General features: G+C 43.3%; 1 long non-coding RNA gene across 1 annotated transcript; it reads left to right on the top strand.

Moving 5' to 3' along the window:
* Window positions 1-249: 249 nt before the first annotated feature.
* On the top strand, window positions 250-11,237 carry LOC141921797 (uncharacterized). The gene is made up of 3 exons (XR_012622783.1): window positions 250-341; window positions 10,841-10,913; window positions 11,048-11,237. It is a non-coding gene; the product is annotated as an uncharacterized LOC141921797 (long non-coding RNA).
* Window positions 11,238-20,106: the final 8,869 nt, after the last annotated feature.

Below are 20,106 nucleotides of genomic sequence, written 5' to 3'. Positions count from 1 at the left end.
TCAACACATATTTAATTTGGAATAGGACTCAATCATTTATAAGTGTTGTAGAAGTGAGAGCTACTGGATGTGATTTTATAAGCTATGTTGGGGAGCTCAGTGTTTTTCGTGTTTCTTTTCAATTGCTCAGACGTGCATCTTCCTCACTACACACTGAGGGTGCAGGATGGATTCAATCCAGATCACATGGATAAGCAGTGGGCAGCCATGAGATCTGCCTCAGTGCACACCTGCAACTGCAGACAGTGTGCCAAAGCTGCGGACATGTTCAGCAGATGGCTGGGAGCATTTGGGGCATGACGGAGCACATGGAGCCATTGTCAACAACTAGACACAGGCAGGTAAGAGAAATTTTCCCTCACACACAGAGGCAGTCTATTTGGGGAATTAAAATGAATACGTAAGAAAAAAACACCAAGCCAAAAACATTTGGTAGAGAAAACAGGACACTGACACCAGAAATGAAACTGCCACAGGAGTCTTACACTAAAGGTTATGCCTAAACAGTCAGAAGTATCTCTGAGTTGCATTAATATTTACACATCTGTGTTCATAGTCCTCTAAAAGTCTTGCTGCTTCTTTTTCTTCTTTAACTTCAGATAGTCACATGCCTGTGAAATGTTTTGCCTGACTTGGGAGGGAAATACACTCCTCTGTTTTTCTATGCTAGATTATCAATTATGTTAAAGACTTCTCTGCCTACTAATGAGAGAAGGAGAGGATGAGCTTTCACTGAGAACTTTTCTTTGAAGTGAAGATCTTTAGTAGAGCCCTCTCATTTCTAAGGACACTATAATCATCTTGATGGGAGAAAAAAAAAAAAAAAAGGATTCTGGCTCTGTACCTATCTTCCTCCCACTCTCCCCCTCATTTTCCTTCTCCCGCTCCCTTATGCACACGTGCACTTGCTCACGCACACAGACACTCTCTATGGGCTATGGAAGTTGCAACTTACAATTCATGTATTTTTTGAACTGCACATTTACATCCACACAGGTACAGTTATTTTTTTCAAAATGTCCCATACCGGTAACACATGCACACCAGCACTCACACACCATACTTCAAGGACTTTACTTTTATTCCTTTCAGTACACTTTTACTGTTTTGATCTTTATTTTCCCCACACATCCTGTCAAATCTTTTGCAAATGAATTTTATAGACACAAATATTTGCTCTAAAGGAATTTGGAATTATAAACACCCACACTCAAGGAGACTTTACTTTAAACACGAATGCTTTGCTATGGAAATACTTGCATTCTTCACTTAGGGAATAAAATCTGCATCTTGTCTGACCACTTCCAACCAGGCAGCACAGCTTGAGTTACAATTATGCACCATAATTCCCTGTGATAGAAGTATACTGACAATAATCAATTCAAATGCATTCAGATAAATAATTTTAAAGTAAATGCATATTGCTGGAGGATGCTCAGCAAGCAGAAAAAAGAAAAGCCTAGTAGCCTAATATGTTGCTTCTTGGGAGTAGTGCTCTCTGCCCTTATGCTGATATATTCTTTGGGAACACTTTAAGGCAGTACCTATAATTAGCGAGTACTTCATAATCACCTTTTAGAGAATGAAATCTCTCAGTAACACTGGGGGTGATTTTGCAGGCGTTGTAGTGCACATGGTTCTTGTATCAGTAGAAGGAAGGTTGCGGGTCGGGGGTGGGAGCTCTAAAACATTACCAGGAGGCATCAACCTCAGTTCCCTGTAGCAGACTACATTTCTCTTTGAGAAATACTAGTGAAATCCTGGTCTCACTGAAGCCCGTGGGCATTTTGACAGCCGCTCCCCCAGCAATCCAGCTAGGGAATGGCTTCATTTACATTGTGCAGGGGTGGGGGGAGAGCAGCGAGGTATGTGGGGGCAGAGTCAGGTGCTCCTTTCCTTACCTGGATGAGGAGGTGACCTGTGTGGGCTGTGTCCTGGCCCGGGGAGGCAGCAGGCAGCTCTCTCCCAGGCATTTCCCTTGTGCCCTGCGCTAGCAAAGCCCCTCCGGCCACTCTTGTTCTGCTCTGCCCACCCCTCTCCCGATCACACCCCGAGGCTATGATGTCTACGGGCTAAATGTGTTCCTTTAAATAAGATTAACTGCCTGTGATAGTATAGAGAGATTACCGTGTGGTTTTTAACCCTCTGAGTGTCCTGGGACAAACTCTATGTCACTCCCGCCCTGGCACACGGAGTGCTGCCACTGCTGCCTGCCAGTGCGTTTTCTATTGAGTCGGCACGCCGAGAGAGACGTAAAAACGATGACTGGACATCAGGCTGATGTGTGGTCGTGCTTGGTAATTATTCTGTCAAGTGTCTTGTAAGAGGAGAGAGTGGTACAAAGAGCTGTGGAAAACTGGGCAAGGACTGTTGTTCTTGTAAATATCTTTGAGCTTAATGTTTGGTAATTGCATAGCTGTAAGAAGGAACAGAGTTTATAAGCCCTATTTCCTTTGAAAAATCAGCCTAGTGAAGGAAATGTCTAGAAAAGAAATTCTGCAAAAATTTTACTTCTGGTACTGCTTGTCAGGTGTTTGAGAACTTAAAAGGAATAGATGACTAAAAAAAAACCCCAAATCAGTTTTCATTTTAAGGCAGTCTTTTCCCATTTCTTTTCTTTCTCTACAAACTTGAATTTGGTAAGATATGGTTGCACATTTACAAAATACATTAGTTGATTACAGCTCACTCCCTGGCCTCCATGGATCCCTGCACCTCCTCCTGTTAGTAAGCATACCCAATAAATTCCCTGTTTCTCATTTTGAACCAAAGAAAGCTTTTATGACATTTCATGCTAAAATGTATTTACCTGAAATAATTGCTCAGAAGTGGTCTACAGGATTTAGACTGATCAGAAGTATTCTGTAGGATTTAGACTGTGACAGCCAAAGGATTTAGACTGTGATAGTGCTCTGTGTCTCAAAGGACAGAACAAAGAATTTATAACCAAATGGCTTTGTGGTAATCTGACTACATCAAGACTGCACCTTATGTATAATGCATAATAATATATCTCTTTGATTTCCTGTAGAATTTCTAATGTGTTCATATTATAGTATTGTTTCACTGTTACTGGAATACTTGGAGAGAAAAGTTGGAGACAACTGTACAAAAACTGGGCAGTATTTTTGAGATGTTCAGCCAAAATGTGGAAGGTGACTATGTTTTTCAAGTACTCAAAAGCAGCTAGTTAATAGGGTGATTTGTTCATTGTAGAGAAGGTGAGGGGAAGAGCATTTGTAAGACTAACCTTTCATGCAAGGATAAGTTAGATTAATGGTTTACAAAATGTTCTGGGTAAAGTAACTCTTTTACCTGCAGGGTTTTATGTAGGCAGGCATGTGAGAAGTCTGTTTGCAGTACTGCAGGGTTGGCATGCACTGCTTATTTAGATTCATACCTGCAAAGCCAGTAGTGATTTCATGCCATCAGAATGAATTTGGAACAGATTCCTTTGCTCTTTCCAAGAGAGATCATTTGTGAGAAGCCCTCCTGGGGCAGGTTAGACTTGTTCTTTCTTGAACCTTCACACCTTTTGAACCATATGCTTTCGAGGAGAATGTTAAAAGGGCATTGAAGGATGTTGGTCAAAGCATAAGACCAGATCCCTAAATCCTAGATTCTTTGTCTATATCTAGCACAGAGATCCTGTGTGGCCTGGAGCTTGTTGTCTAAATTTTTATGTGCCTCAGATTAATTTGCACTGAAATTGTAAAATGTGTCCATCTCCTGAGTAGGTAGCTGATATTGAAACTCATTTTTACTCTAGCACAGGACATGTAGTACGGACAAGAGGAAGCTGGGAGCTTCACTTCATCTCTGCTTGTATCTCACTTCCAAATAATCAGTTCCTAAGGTGTAAGTTAGGATGGACACGGTTCTGGAAGACGCCAAGCAGCCACATCTTCCCCTAACCAAGGTGGCAGCAGAGGGAACTGAACATCTCCTGGGAGAGCCCAGAGTATAGAGCAAAGTCAGTGTAGATACACATACACAGATACATATATACACGTCTATGCCCACATATCAGCCAATTAGCCTGATAACCCTAAATAATTCTGTGATTCTATAGTCTAGCTAAAATTCAAGAAGAATTGTTTTAGCTATGAATATAAAACAACTATATAAATCAGACATTTCCCTTCCTTGCAATCCCAGTCATTGTCAGAGAACATATATGGAGCTTACCTCCTTAAGTGCAGGAGGAGCAAAGTGCAGCCAGTCTTTTCCTTGCACTCCATTTCCAGGATTGCTTTCCCAGAGAGTTCTTGATATAAGAAACTCTGACTCTCCATCCCAGATGACGGTGACTACACTTTTCTTACCATCTGTTTTCTTCTTTCACAGCTTTCAAGAGGTGCAAGAAGACCTCTAAGATCATGTGCCTTGGTTATGGCCATGGTTTGCCATGTGGCCAATTGCCTGGGGGAGCAACTTCTAGAAACTCCATTCTCTCTTACTACAAAGGGCTTTAATTGCCTCTTCAGCTCAGACATAAATGTGTCTTGCACATGTGGTGGGTTGAATACAGTTTCTAGTTGTATGGCAATTAAATTGTCTTTAAATGGGAATTGCCCATAGTCATAATAAGCTATAATATTTTCCCATATTCTGTAACAAGAAGCTTGACACAAGCATCAAAAAATCACTAAAATGTACCCTAAAATACTTTATAATTGCTCAAGCACAGGACCTGACCTGGCCTGGCCTGGCTCTTCAAGTTGATACAAAGTAACTCGCTGCCCTTATGTGATCTTATTTTTGTTAAATAATAGCAGAAGGAGTAAGAAATTCAGAGACACACATTCAGGCCAGTTAGTGAAGAAGGTTAGATCCTACACAGAGACATTTCTGTAAGTGTCATGGAAAAGGACCTCAGAAATGTTCAGTCACATTTAAACATACTGTGATAGGATGCCCTCTAAAGCAATCACTCCCTGCATGCTCTTTCCAAGACAAACACCCAGGGATGAGCCCTAGGTGGTGAAAAAACTGTTGAAGATTGGGATAGGAAGCCCAGCTGGCTCAGGCTTCACACCGGCACAAGAAAAGGACTTGTCTTGAGCACCTGTTGAAGATGAGTACCAAAAAGATGTTCACTGCTTTTTCTCAATAACCCTTTTGAAAAGAAGAATCAATGAGGATCAGTGGTTGTTAAAGGGGAAGCCATGCACCACTGTAGGATCAGCCTCTGAATATATATGGTCTGAGTTCATTAAACTCCACACAGCTCTGTAAATACTTCCCCTTGTAACTGAGAGAAGGACATGCTCCCTGTTTATTTTGCTACTAGAATAATTACAGTGTATTAAGACACACCAGGCAGGTCAGAGAAAAGCTTGTTTGGAGTTTGCATTTCAACTGTACGTTATGCACTTGCATTGTAATATATTCAAACTGACAGCATTGTTATGGTGAATTAGTCTAAATTATGTCTAGACATATATTTACAACAACAAGCATCATAGAGACTGTTTGGTGGCTGACTGCTCAGAGGAATTAAACAAGAAAATCCCAGGCTTAAACCTTACAAATAAATGACTAAATTGATAAATGAAAGAATAAATGAGTTCAGGCCATGCTTCAGGGACAATACCAAAATCTTCTTCTTAGAACTTTACTAGCTTACATGTTCCTTCACCAGTTTACTGCTTTAATTATCATCACCTCTGCTGTAGGGACATAACCCTGCTGTAATGCTATTGCAGGCTCAGAAGTCTGCACAGGGAGTGCAGGGAAGTCACAGCAAGTTGTGGGAAGCATTATACAAATTCTGCTTCTGTGCAGTAAAAGTGCCTGGATATACCCACACTTTGAAAGATTATCATGAATCTCCTATGGCTATTTTAAGTCAGTTGTGTCAGGAAGCTTAGCTATCATTTTAACATCAATAAAGACATAAATTTAGCATTGTTCCACCACTAGTGGTCATGGGGGGAGAAGGAGGTTTGTAGTTCACATTGTTATTATTTATTATTTGTAAGGACAAAGGCTTTAGGAAAAAGGGTGATTGCTTTTAGCACTTTCTACCTACAGATAATTGTTTTATTATGCAGCTGTAATAAATCCACAACACTGTCAGTGGATCATGTAATTAATTGTAATTTTATAGACCGACTATATACAGTACTTCATCCTAAACTCACTGCAAGGTAAAAGCTTGCAACTGCAGGGTGAGGGACAGTGTATGGGAGGTTTGGTGTTTCGCGGTAGCTGTGACTCTCCGGAGAGCTCTCAGGGCAGCCAGGCACACAGGGATACAGCTTCGCCACCCGAGGAATCTCCATGTCATCAGAACGGATTGTGCTGCTGTGTGATGACAGCATTCCCCTGCCGCGACATAGGGACAACATGTTACCCACTCCTGGGGAAATGAAAAGCTTTGTCTCTAGCATGGGGTTAGTGAGAGGGGAGAGACTGCCTCTGCCAGCCTGTTTGGTTTTGAGATCTTCATCCATCTGCAGTAACACAACCTTTGTGTGGCCATCCAGGAGGGCTGCAGAGGGGCTGAGGAAGGAAAGCAGGCTGAGCCCAAGTAGGGGTGGAATTAGATGTTGGACAAGAGAAATGTGAGACTGGAGATTGCTTCAGCACCAGGGCTTTGTGTCTCCCAGTGTGCTGGAAAGCACTAGTGATTTTTACACTAGAGGAGTCTCAACAGTAAATTCAACACTTTGACATGCCTTTTTTCTCCATGGGGAAGCAGGAAAAATTAGCATGGGCACAGCCTTCAGTAACACGTCTAAACAGCTTCCAGCCTCGAGAAGGCTTTTACTTGGCTGACTCAGAGTGCAGGCAGAGCTACCATCTGTGCAGATGTGCCTGCAGATAAACCAAGTGGAAACAGAGCAGTGCAAGTATTGTACATGTCCTACAGAAATGGGGGTGAGGTAAGAGTGATAGCAACACGGAAAGGTCAAATTCATTTCTTAAGATTGCCCAAGAGGCCTGTGCCAAACCCAGCATTTGAACTCCGGCACCTCCTGAATCCCAGGTGAGTAACTACGAGTGCAGTGGAGATTTACCTTCAGGAACACTATGGCTGCTACCTTTAATAAGTGCTTTAATCACTCTGTCAAAAGTATTTAATAGTTATTTAGAAAGCGGAAGTAGACATGTGAGCGTATGGTGTTAGTTAGCCACTGCTAGAAGCTGTCTTGCATTTCTGGTCCCTGCTGGTTAAGGGAGGCTGAGGATATACTACAGAGGTTTCAAAGGGGAGCCACAAAACTGACTTGTGGGCTGCCAAGTAGACTGTAGGAGGGGAAATGTAAGGACCATAATTTATTCAGTTTACTGAAAAAAAGAAGCCTGAGGTGATTTGGGTGTTTTGTACAAGTGTTAGCACATGGGATGGATATTTGAGAGCAGAGATCTGTTAAACTTTTACTGACAAAGGCGTGACAAGATCCAATCACTGATAAATGTCCTTCGGTGGGAGAAACTCCAAATCACAGCTTGCAATCAGTGGTGAGGACCTCACATGATTGCCTTCAGGCTATGAAAGAATTCCTTCTCTCTCCCTCTGAGATATATTTTGATTACTTCCCTACCCACCTACCACTTTTTGAAGTATCAGACCTTGGTCAGGGGACAACGGTGGGGCTAGACCACTGACACAAGGCATTACGTAGTCTCAGCTTTCTGCTTTGTGTATCTTCCTCTGATGCTCAGGGTCACAACAAGGTTAGATTTGGGGTAGGAAAAGTGTTTTACTCCAAAAGATAGTCATGTAGGGATCTTGAGAGTTTTTTCCTTTATCTTTAGCAAGCAGTGCAGTTTGCAGGCTGGAATTCCTCATTGTCCCAAGGGCCTTCCGGGTGCAGATACTTGGTTGTATCTTCTCTGCACCTGGTGCAGAGCTTTTTCTCCCAAGAGCTGAAACACTTAGTACAACTGTAGTCTTTGGGACATGCAGGAATTCAAACAGCCCTCAGGCCAATAGAAGGACATCCTTACCCAAGTTAAACATTTAAAACAAAGTCCCAGAAAGTCCTTCTCGGCCACTGGCCCATCCTGGCAATGCCCAAACTCCTCATGCAAGTCCCCCAGGCTGGCAGCAATGAGCAGCTTGAAGCCTTTCTCATTTCTGTTCCCCATCAGGATCAGTAAACTGGAACTCTTTTTGTTCATCTCCCTTTGTAACTTAATCTAGCAGGTGTTCTGACAAGATCCCAAAATGAGCACACTGCATTCAAAATGCAATGACAGGTGCTTTCAAAACATAGTCAGAGAAGAAGGTCTTTATGTACCTGGTAAAGGGTGAAAATGCCCGGCCGAGTTATGGTCCGTTGTCACAGGTTTAATTGTCCTTTCTCTGCCTGGGGGAATTTAACTCCCAGATTTCCAGAGGAATAAAGCTTTGCTTCTGGCAATCCCGTGAACACTTTACTTAAAAGGACATTTTACAAGGAGGTAAACACCAACATCAGTCATGGTTTTGAAGAAAAGTGTAATGTCTACTCAGTGTATTTGAAGGAAGAGCACTGACATATCCTTTCTAATGTAAATTAAGGCCTGGGAATTCTAAGTGAATGTACTCAGATACTTTCCTTCAAGAAGTGGAATATGGGAGTTTTAGCCCCGTTGTCAGAGTGCCCCATCAGCTTGCCTTCCCTCCTGTTTTATCCATTCTGTGGCATGCAGTTCTCCCCTGCACTGTATGAGGACCCTATCCCAGGACTAGCAAATAACTGAGCTTGTGCATGGTAGTCCTTCTGTGAACCTGAAGCTTAAGATTTCTGAAATTTCCAGCCAGATAAGAGAGAAACAGAGAAAGGCTACGCCAAAAGAAGAAGCCTAAAAGTATTTTCAGAATATGGTCACTTCTGTAAATTGCCAATGAGAAATACCTGGGTTTTTACAAAACCTTTGTCACAAACGAAGTTATTCTGTGAGCAGAAGAAAAAAATAATCTTTGGTGTAAGCCAAAAATTATTGGCATGCTTCTTTCATTCACGTTTTTAGACTTTTTTGAAATGGAAACACATCTAAGTGAGCTGTCTGTATATGTAGCTCTCTTTCCCCTTAGCTTTTGAACCTACTTGTTGATTTGAATCAAAGTCAAGGTAAGAATAAAACCCTCAAAAGTCTTTACTGCCAGAACATTATTCTGGAGGGGAGTTGGAAGGTGAAAAAATGAAGCAGAATCTGGAGAGGGGACAGAAAATATTAATATTGCTCTGTTAAATCAGCCGAGAGACACAGCCCTGTAAGAAACCTGACTTCATGTTTTGTGCTCGTTGCTTTTATCTGACTTTTTCTTTCTGCAGATAATATCCATAGTTTCTGAAGGTCTGAGCCTCACTTAAAAACCCCTCCAATAGCTGCCTGTCCTTGTGACCCTTGCAGGAAAAATATATTTGAGGGCTGTCAAATTTGGTTCACATCAGCCAACAAGTTCTGTGACTACTGAAGAAGAAAATATATGTAGGGTATAGTCCCGACAGAAATGTGAAAGCTTGTCAGCCCTGCAGCCGTGAACAAACCACCTGACATCAGCCGGAGCTAATGAAAGGAGAAGAAGGGCTCAAGCTACTTTACCCACTCCAACATATCCCCCTTAAAATAGCAGGTTGAAACACAGGCTAGTAGAAACTAGTTTATTGCTTTTAAATGCTTCAATTGCCGCTTGTGATTCATCAATAGAAGAGCGGGCTACAGCATGCAGGGAGGTTTGTTTGGCCAGCTGTGAGCCTGAGCAAGTCCAGACTCATGTAACCAGTCATCACTTTCTCACTGTTAATATATCCATGCAGAGCTCTCTGTTGTTGTTCTTGGGAAGAGTGGGTGAGGATGGAGGGAACATGTGGATGAAATATAGTTCCAGGACAGCAAGCGTCATTTGATCAGCATGTAGAGAGGCATGGGAGAGGAACATCTGCAATGTGCTATCATACATAGAGATCGCTATATCCTGACTGTCTGAATATTACAAACATATTTAAGAGGTTGGAAAGTGATAATTAACTTTTGTGTCCAACATTCCAAGATGAGAATCTTGTTACTGAGCTTATTCATTCATGTTGGCCAATGCACATACATTAAAACAGGCACATTTGTTCTTTTTATCCAATTTTTCTGTGCCCTTATGTATTTCAAAAGTTCTTAACATGTTTGAGAAATTAAAAATCTCATTTTCTAGGCAACACAATCAAAATAATTATAGCAATTTTATTTTCGCAAAAATTATGTTTGGTATCTGCTTCTGTGGTGTAAATATAACCCATCCTACCATGTAATAGGAATTAATTTTAAAGAGTGCACAGTTACACAGCTCGTGAGGTCTGATTCTATTTTCAGTTATTAGCCATGAAAGCTACTACTGTACAAGCTATCGGTTCAGTGATAACCATTTGGTGGGTAATTGCATAGCTTACATTAACTCGGTGCCACATGTCATCTAAAGCATGAAGCGTTTGCTCAGGAGTAGCTGTGTGTCTGATTGCAGTGTGCTATTAAACTTCTGCTGAGGAAATTTCTGCAGGCCCTATTTGCATTTACACTAATGACTTTCTACACTGTTAAGGCAGGAAAAAGGAGCTTTAAACCAAGTACAGTTTTCTCATATTCTCTCCTCTGGGTTCCTTCACACTTCCTGAGCTATGTGATTATAATATACATATCTGGATATTGGTTGAGAACATCTGTATGTTTTCATATAGTGCACACATGCAGCACAGATAATCGCTGCACACATGGTAGTCATATATATGCTGGCATGTTGGATTTAATGCTTACATCTGACTCACAGTAGAGCAAGTACACAGAGCAAGTAAGCAAACATAGCAGATGGATCAGACTCTGCACAGATGCTTTGTGATGCTGTATTCCTGTCTAGGAAATCCCTGACCCCAGCAGAGATCCTCAGTGCTGCAGCAGTAGATGAGGATTGGGACCAAGTATGAAGAAAGGTGAGTGTACATGGCAGTACAGCAGTTCCACAGTGATTAATTCAATTTAATTTAAATCAATTTAACATTTTACTCTGAACTGCTAGAAAATTACTTTTGGCACAATGTATCCACACTTCCCTCTGTCTTTGCAGGCAGCCTGTGGCTCCTGGTGGTGTTGAATTGCCTGCATGTTTGACAGCCATGTCACCTTCCCTGACGTCTAAGTAGGCATTTCCTTCTGTCTCTGACCAGCAACTTGACAAGCAGCGCAACAAGAAGATGAAAAGGTGGTGTTTTTATGAGTAAAGGGCAGACGACTGCAATAAAAGCTGCCCCTTTTACTGATCACGAGCGTCTCTGGTAGACTCAGCTAATAATGTTGCAATGCTGAAGAGCTGGAACTTATCAGAACTGAGAAGCTGTGCTGCTCACTGGCTGGGGGCAGCCCGGGAGGTAAATTAGTAGCAGCTGGGGCTGGCAGGTAGAGCTACCTGGCCTGCTGTGCCGCCTGGGTGTGGTGCATCAGGGAGGGATGAACATGAAGAAGTGGGAGGGGGAAGGGAAGAAAAGCCCCCATGAAAATACCAGCACGCTCTAATAAAACCTGAAGCCATGAGCCCTGGGCAGAGGTTTGTTTTTCGGAGAACGCAGCACGCGGGGCAGCACGGCCAACGATGGTGCTTCCTGGCAGAGCACAAAGAGCTCCTTGTCAGGCTGCCGGTGACTTGTCCTGAAGTGCTGCAGGCCCAGCTTTGTTTTCTGGTCTTAATCACTTGATCACTTGCCCATGGGTTTATCCCTGCCTCCGGTCACAGTGAGTTTAGCTAGAATTCAACTACATCAGCTATTAAAAAAAAAGTGTTTGGGCAAGGGGAGCGAGCAGTGGCTCAAGGCCCATCAGAGATGCCTTCTCCTCCGCAGGGCTTCGGAGGGCCCAGGAGCCCTCGATGAGGCCACACAGCTGCATTCCACATCGGCACGCCGGGGCGAAGCCCAGCAGTGGGACTAGCCTGCTCCAAGTGGCTTTTCCAACCCTCTTCAGGAATGACCCACCTCCTACCTGGCCTCCTCCCGACCAGCCCTGCACCTCTGCCAGAGGGCCTGGCTGCCCAGGCCTGTGTGGCACAGCGCGAGTGCAAGCTGCCCTGGTGAGGGGCACCTGCTTCCAGCAGCATCCCCATGGCAGGGACAGGAGGGAGTGTGGGGGCTGCCAGTGGTGGGTGGCAGTGGTGGGGGAGAGGGGAGGCAGCTGGGAACAGCCCCAATGAACCAGCTTGGAAACCGGTCATCATCTTAACAGCTCGGCCTCTGCAATCTGATAAAAGCGCTGCTGCTGTGATCCAGAGGGAGATAATGGCGAGCGTTAGTCAAGGGGTTGAGCTCGCATGCCCCTGCCACTCTGCTGGGGCCTTTGCAAAGAAGGTATGGGGACAGCTGAGCAGCTGTTGGCACCTCCTTACCCCGTTGCAGATGTCTGCTTGGGGCCAAGGGGAGTCATGGCCCAGGAACACCCATTTCTCTCCCTCACGGACAAGGTGAGTCTGAAGGACTATCTCGGATGCAGAGGCATGCAGCACCAGTGGGCAAAGCTGCAAGAGCAAGCTCAGCCCTAATTTTCATCTTCCATTAGGTTGACTGAATCTTCCCAGCAAAATGATTTATGGAACCAGCAGCCGCATCTTACGGATGTCTTTGAGCAGAGTTTCTTTTTTGAGACAGACATTTACATTCATAAAAAAGTCAACGGATTTGCATTAGTATGGAGCACTTCCAGCTCCCAGTGAACTCATCAAGACCTGACCAAGGGCAACACTCCTGGAAACAGGCAGCTTGTAAAAAATCACCTAGCTGTCAGCATCACATCAGGAAATGCTGTCCTGTGCATACATCACCTACATAGGCATGGCTGTTCTGAACAGGCATGACGGCTGCAGCCCTTGGCCAGGTCTTACACTACATACCACCATACCTCTGTCTATGGGTAATATGTGAAGCTGCCATCAGGGATGTTGGGCAAGGCAAACAGAAGACTCAAATGTGTGGAGCAGGCTGTTCTTCTGTCCTTCCAAACTTTTTTTCTTTGACCTCTCTGTCCCTGAATGCACAAGCTGTCCTGGTTTGCACAGCCCCTGCAAATGAAATTTGAAGGAAGTCACACTAGTTTTCTACTTTAAACCCACTTGCACCTGTTTATCTTTCCCAGTGAGCGTATCAGCAACAAACATAGCCTCATGCTTCTTGCCTCCACCACCTCAACAGGGTATCTGCCACTGCCACATCTCAGCTGAATGTAGGCAATTCTTCCTCAGGTGGCTCTAGAAAAACACTTAAGAAAACACACTTTTAAAAATACTTCCTCTTCTTTTTAAAGTTTTTTTAAAATTTTGGTTTCAGCTTTTTCTGTAGGCTCTTAAGGCAGGTATGTCAAAATGCTTACAATTTTAGTACCACTAAATCTCACTAGAAGTACAAGCTGGATTGCTAAATTCCTAGATACATTTAGTATGTGGCATTCATTTGTTTCTATTCCGTTACTTCTGCAAAGGAATGAATACAGACAGGATAAATGAATATGGCACAGGAGAAGACAGTAGATTTGACTGCAGCTTGCTTCTGTTGATTTTTTGCTCTGCTGGCCAGTGGGATGACACTGGTATGAAAGGAGAATCAGGGCAGTATCACTGCCCCAAGAAGCCCAAGAATGCTCCATCCTGGAGCACCCCAAAGGGGAAAGCAGCCAGCCCCATGGATCACCCCAGGATGGTGAAGCCATGTCACATCAGGCACAGGCGGTGGCTGGCAGGTGCCACCTCCTGCAAGGTCCCAGGGACATATGGTCTCTCAGATGGCAAATCCCCAGCTGTCAAGGCCTCTCCTACACATCCCAGCTGCCCACACTGTAGGCAGCTGGTCAACCTGATCTATGACCCACCGACCAGCTGCACCCACTGGGTGGGATTGCAGCAGAAGGGTGCTGTTCTGCAGGTGTTTGTGATACAGGGCATTTGAGAAGAGGGCAGGGAGGGTGTGGTGGTTTGACCTTGGCTAAATGCCAGGTACCCACCAAGTCGCTCTATCACTTCCCCCCACTTCCCCCTTTTTTTCTCAACAGGGCAAAGAGGGGAAAGAAAATAAGATAGGGAAAAAAAAAACAAAACCAAAAACTAACCCTTGTGGGTAAAACAAAAGCAGTTTTAATACAAGCAAAGCGAAGCAAAGGTCCATGCGCGAAAGCAAAAAAAAGAAAACAGATTTATTCTCTACTTCCCATGAACAGGCGATGTCGGGCCTTCTCGGGAAGCAGGGCTACAATACGTATAGTGGTTGCCTTGGAGGACCAAGGGTGACCCCACCCCCTTCCTCCTTTTTCCCAGCTTTATACCTGAGCAGATGTCACATGGTATGGAATATCCCTTTGGTCAGTTCGGGTCAGCTGTCCTGGTTGTGTCCCCTCCCAAGATCTTGCCCACCCCGTCCCACTGGGGGGGGAGGAAATGTTGGAAAGAGCCTTGGTGCTGTGTAAGCACTACTCAGCAGTAGCCACACCACCAGTGTGCTATCAACACCCTGCCAGCTCCCAACATAAAACACAGCACCATGAGGGCTGCTACAGGGGAAAACCAATTCTGGCACAGTCAGACCCAGTACAGAGGGGAAAGGGGAGAAAAGACAAAGCAACCAACATCTACTTTCCCAGTCTCACATTCAGCATGTGAGACCTGAGGTGTTGGCAGCATGATTATATAGGGACTGAACGTGATGATACAGGTACTGCAGGAAGGCTCAAGAGAGTCATGCATTTCCCTTCAGCCTGAGCATGTGACTTGTTTCACTGGGAGCTGCTCTGGCTTTTAATGAAATCAGATGGTCAAAGCAGACTAGGGGGATTTGAGAATGTGTAGTTTAATTGAGCAATTTTTCCCTCTTACATTAAAAAAGGAGTTTTGCTATGCTGACCTAAAAGCTAGGTTTTGTTCATGAGATCATTTATTCAGATCGATAGTCCACAGGATAATTAAAATTTAAGAGTTAATTAAACCAGCAATGATCTAAGCATAAGTCTATAAAGAAGAAAGGGAATCAGATACCTTATATCTCCTCTTAGAAGTCATGACTTCTATCACATATAATTACTTTCCCCTGTGGTGTGCATGGGAAAGACCTGTTTCTAAATGAGGACATTTTCTATTAAAAACAGCAGGAGAAAAGTTCAGACACTAAGAACTTCATCTGTAAGGCTGATTTTCGAATGAAATCAGTCCCAGTCTGGCAAAGCAGTGGCACAAATGTTTATTTATGAGTGTGTGAATAGTTGTGTTGCCTTTAATGTCATCACTTCTGCTCCTGAAGTTAGGCATGTCCTTAAATGCTTTGTTCAAGCAGCCCCAGAGCACTCACTGGAGGCTTGTTCAATTGCCAAGACACAAACCAAGCACCTAGGAATCATGGACTTCAAAAAACTGCCAGCCATACACAGCTCCTAAGGTCCTGGCACCTAGCTGTTGCTCTGGCAGTGACATGACTTGCAAGCAGACTGTAAAGGAGGTAGGACTTGGGGAGATAGGGTGCAGAGCTTCATAGAGAGTCATGCATACATTGAAGGGAAAATATGTTGAAGATGCATTCCAGGGGTGGGAGAGTTGATTTGTAGGGCTGTTTATGGGAATAGGACAAAGTGGATTGCAGGACTGTGTGGAAAGATGGTGGGACTTATCAGAGGTGGGCTGTGGACCACACGGGGTTTTGGAATAGAGGTGCTGTAAGGTTTGGTGGAAGTCTGTGGCACTGCACACAGGGAAAACTGCAGAGCTGGCTGCAGGAAAATAAACTGAGGACTGTATGGAGAACTCCCTGGCTAACAGTGGCAGCTGTAGAGCAACATCTAGGGATTTTCTCTTACCATAAACACTGTCAATTTTTCTTTCTGTTTTTTTGCAAGGTGAGATTCTGCACAGATTGCAAGCTGACTTAGGTCATCTCAGTAGCATGGATTAATCATGCAGGATCCAACTGTTCATGCAGGCAGTTTCTACACATGCTTGAGTTCTGCAAATGTGGCTGACATGGTGATCGGAGAACAAGATTGCTGTGGAAACTACTTCAGGAAGCTCTTGCACTTCAGATGACCTAAATGCTCTTTAAGGGTACAGGGAGTGGCTTGTGCTGTAACCAAGTCCGTCAGTGAAAACACTTGAAAACAGACCTGAGGAAACAATACAAATTTTTTCTTCAGTAGTCATTGTTTGATTTTTTGAAATGAATACATTGCATTTCCTTTTTCTTATAATGGTCAGCTTCAGTTTTCCCCCAGCCCACCTGGCAAGAAGGAATGAGAGCCATTTGGCTGATTCCTCATGTCTCAAGGTAGAGGATATCTTCCCTGTTTGATTCTGGTTTGAGAAAGCAAGTAAGTAGGAGGTTAAATAGGAAGATGGCTTCAGCTGAGCATCAGTTTACTACTGCTCTCTGCCCTCTCCATTGAAGAAGTGTCTCCTTCTGCAGACAACCTTACTGTCTGGAGTCCTGGTGATTTGTTGGGCTCCTTCTTGTTTGGTTCAGAGGATGAACCAGTAGCTTGTCCAAGCAGCTTCAAGGAAGTAGCACAGTTTAAGTGTTGACTAGAAATCATTTATCAAATACTGAAGAATCTGGGAAACATATGGCAAAAGCATTAATGGGTTAGCAGTGAACAGAAGAATAATACTCATTGAAAAGCACTTAGTGCAAATGATTTGTTGAGCTCTGTTTGCAGTAAATACAAAGTTTAGATAGATGTATATACAAACATTTGTGTATATCAACAATAGCGTCTGCTCTTTCAAGGTGCCTGCCTATTCATATGGTGTATCAGTCTATCCAGCAGGGTAGCAACAAGAACGTTGCGTGAATTTCAAGTCACTGAATGTATATTTTTGGGCATGCTTGATCTCTTGCTAACTACCTGTAGCAGGAATACATTTCAGAGTTCTCATGACTTCAAATGCCAAGCAGAGACACAGGCTGATAAAATAGGCTCTTTCTGGTTTTGTTTGCTGACTTAAAAGGGCAAGAATAAGTGCTACCAGGACACTCTGCTTGGGACCACTTAGCTAAAAGCAATCAGCCAGCATCATCTGAGCTTTTTCAGCACTGCTGTTGGCATGCAGGTACACTTTGCTTTCAGCCTTTGAGGAGCAGTGCACGTGAGGCAGCCCTTCACGATGATGTCGGTTTCTTTCCCTGCTTGCCCATCAACTGTGGAGTTACCAGAAATCAACTAAACTCCAGGCTTGTATGAAAAGGCACCAAAGGTGACAATGAAATGAACCCAGATGATCCCCCTAATGACTATTCCTTTGGGATTCATAAGACAGAACGGACTGAGCTCTACAGGGCTCCCATTTTATGTTAGTTTATAAGTGAGCCTGTTTGGGACTACCACTGTAGCTGAACTTGCATTTTTTTCACCTTTTTCGACCTGGTGGAGATGGAGATTACAGAGCCGGGTGAAACCTGAGTGTGGATGTGGGGAAGAAGAAAGTCTGTGCAGTAACAAGACTGCCGCATCATATGACAGGGAGTATGTGTGCAAAGCAGGGAGGGGCTGGTGTCAGAAAAGGGCAAGAGCCCTCATGTTTGTGTTATAGATCTGCATCACTGTACCATTTGGTATCATGATGATCCCCAGCTTTCCTGGGAAAAGCACTCACTTTCAGAGCAGTTGGCAACAGCCCTCATATTCCAGCAATGACTAGTTAATCTCTCAAACAACCCTTCTGAGATACTGGAATGAACTTCTTATCAGGTAGGGGTCACAGATGTTTACCTTCCTATTGAAATACTGGGTCTCCTACACACACTTAAGCACTTCCACATAGGCATATACACACAGCTGCATAAAGAAACCAAGCAGTAATTTAGCTTTGTTAAGAAAAAGAGTTGCAGAGATCTGGCAGAGCAGGAAAAGAGAGCCCCCAGTGTGGGCCTTGTGCCTAGACCCTCCCTGGGTCCTGCCATATGTAGATATGCAGGCAGATACCTTGAAGAACCACTGTCCCCTGTCTATCCTCCTCTGCCTTTGGATTGCCCACTACTACCTCTCATTCCATGCTAGCAAAACCACTAGGGATCTATGCAAAACTAGACTGGGAGGATGGAGTGGAGAGGGAGAGATTGACACTGTTTCTTTTTTTGCAAGTTAGTTTTAGTCTGTATCACCCATGGGACCTGGTTTAGTGCACGCTGCGCAGGTGCAGGTGCAGTAGAAGGGAAAGAAGATAGTAACAAGAAATTGAATGTGAGGGTAGACAAAAATGCATCTTTCTGGTGCATTTCTGGCTTAAAATGACCATGAAATCTATGGCCTTTCTGTAATATATTATCTCAGGAAAATGTATCCAGTTCCACTCTTCAGGCTAAATTTATGGGAGGAGAGTGGAAGATAAAACTTTGTATTGGAAACTAAACTCCGTGCAGAAATCACTACCATACATCCATGCATCCATGCATCCATCCCTATCATTACTGTACTATCTGAATACATCTTACTACTATCTAACTCACATTTCTCGGTGGACTTTAACATTACTCTTTTTTTTCTCTTGTACAGATGGAAAGTAGTCAGATTCTCTGATGAGTTCCAGATAAGTAGACAGAGAATGGCATGCATCTATGTAATTTGTTTCTCAGCTGCTGTTATGTTCTTAACATAGAAAAACAAAGGTGGTGATAGAAGGGGAGGAGTAAGGGATGCTGAGCCCAGCATTTCAGCAGTGCCCTTGAATTCTTGTTTTACCTGTTCACCTGTAATTGTAGCTTATCAGAAGCACATCAGAAGCCTCAGGTAGAAATACAGACAGATCACTGGACTTGAAAAAATGAAGCCACAGGCTCCCAAAGTGCACAAGGCCAGAATCAAGACTGTGCTTTGCTGAGAACATAGTGAAATGCATTAGGGTCTCTATAACAGAGAGACAAATCCTTAAGGTGTGCAGAGGAATGTCTCATAAACTCTCAGTGTGCTTCTCTCCTCAGCTCAAATGCTTATTTCTAATAGTGGAAAAGAAACTCATTCTCCGTCTGCACCCACTCCCCTGGCTTATGGCTAGAAAGGCCTGCCAGGATAAACAGCTAGACCCTAATCTTCAGTTTTCATGAAGTTAAGCACATCAGTGCACTTGAGGATCTGAGCTCCGGCATGAACTCAGAAGATGGGCTTTCAAACAGAGCATTTGCTCAACACAACATGGTGTTTTGTAGGGGTACCTTCAGATGACTTCAGTGATTCCTGATTAGGGAAGTATATTGAGATGAGCACATGCACCTCTGCCAATGCTTGAGAAATCCAGTCATATGGTCAAAATGAGCATTAATCATTTAATAATTAATTTATTCTGGAAAAATCATGAAAGGTGTGAGTATTAGGAGGTCAGGAAAATTCCCACAAAGCATTCAATGTCTCCTCTTAGAGCACTGGAAGGGAAAGTGCATGATATAAAACAGTATATTTGCTACAGATGGTCTTTCAAACCTGCTGCAAACCTGACACAATGTAAAAACAGCAGATTTGTGTCTTCTGAACAGGGAAAACATGTACATGACTTCAGCTGGTTAATCTGAAAATGAGATTTCATGACTACTTGTTTTATCAGACCAGAAATAAGAACGAATGATTCATACAAATACCGCAAAACCATATAAAACACCATACAAAATTAATCCTGATTCAGTTTGAATTAAAATGAAATTCTGAACCATATCCTGAAAGTGATTCAGTTAAGAACTGTGATATAAGCACCTGTTCTTTCCATATGTGTTCTCTCTCCATATCAAACTATAATACTCAGGTTTGAAGCAGAGACTGTGTTTGAATAACTGGAAGCAGATATTCTCTTGGAAAAGCCTGTGACCATAGAGTAGAACATTCCCTTCCAAAATCTTAAAATTCACACACAAAATGAGAGCTTTACAGGAATATTACTACACTCATTAATGTTTAGAAAATTTCACATCAACATCACAGTGTAACAACCCTGCTTGCAGATTATTAGGCTGTACTTCAGTGCTTCACAGTGATGCACTTCCAGATTTAAAGGTTTTGATGTTTATCCCCATCATTTCCAGTCTTTACAGAAGTGCATCCCATATTTTCCTTTGCTGAGATAACCTGAAAAAATACACATTGCCATGATACTGAACAACCTATGTGGCTGTAAACTGTGAGTTTTACCAA

The sequence above is a fragment of the Strix aluco genome, chromosome 3 (genome assembly GCF_031877795.1).
Source record: "Strix aluco isolate bStrAlu1 chromosome 3, bStrAlu1.hap1, whole genome shotgun sequence".
In the NCBI taxonomy this organism is placed as follows: Eukaryota; Metazoa; Chordata; class Aves; order Strigiformes; family Strigidae; genus Strix; species Strix aluco.
Note: the sequence above shows the minus strand (reverse complement) of the source record. Positions and strands in the feature narration are given on the sequence as shown.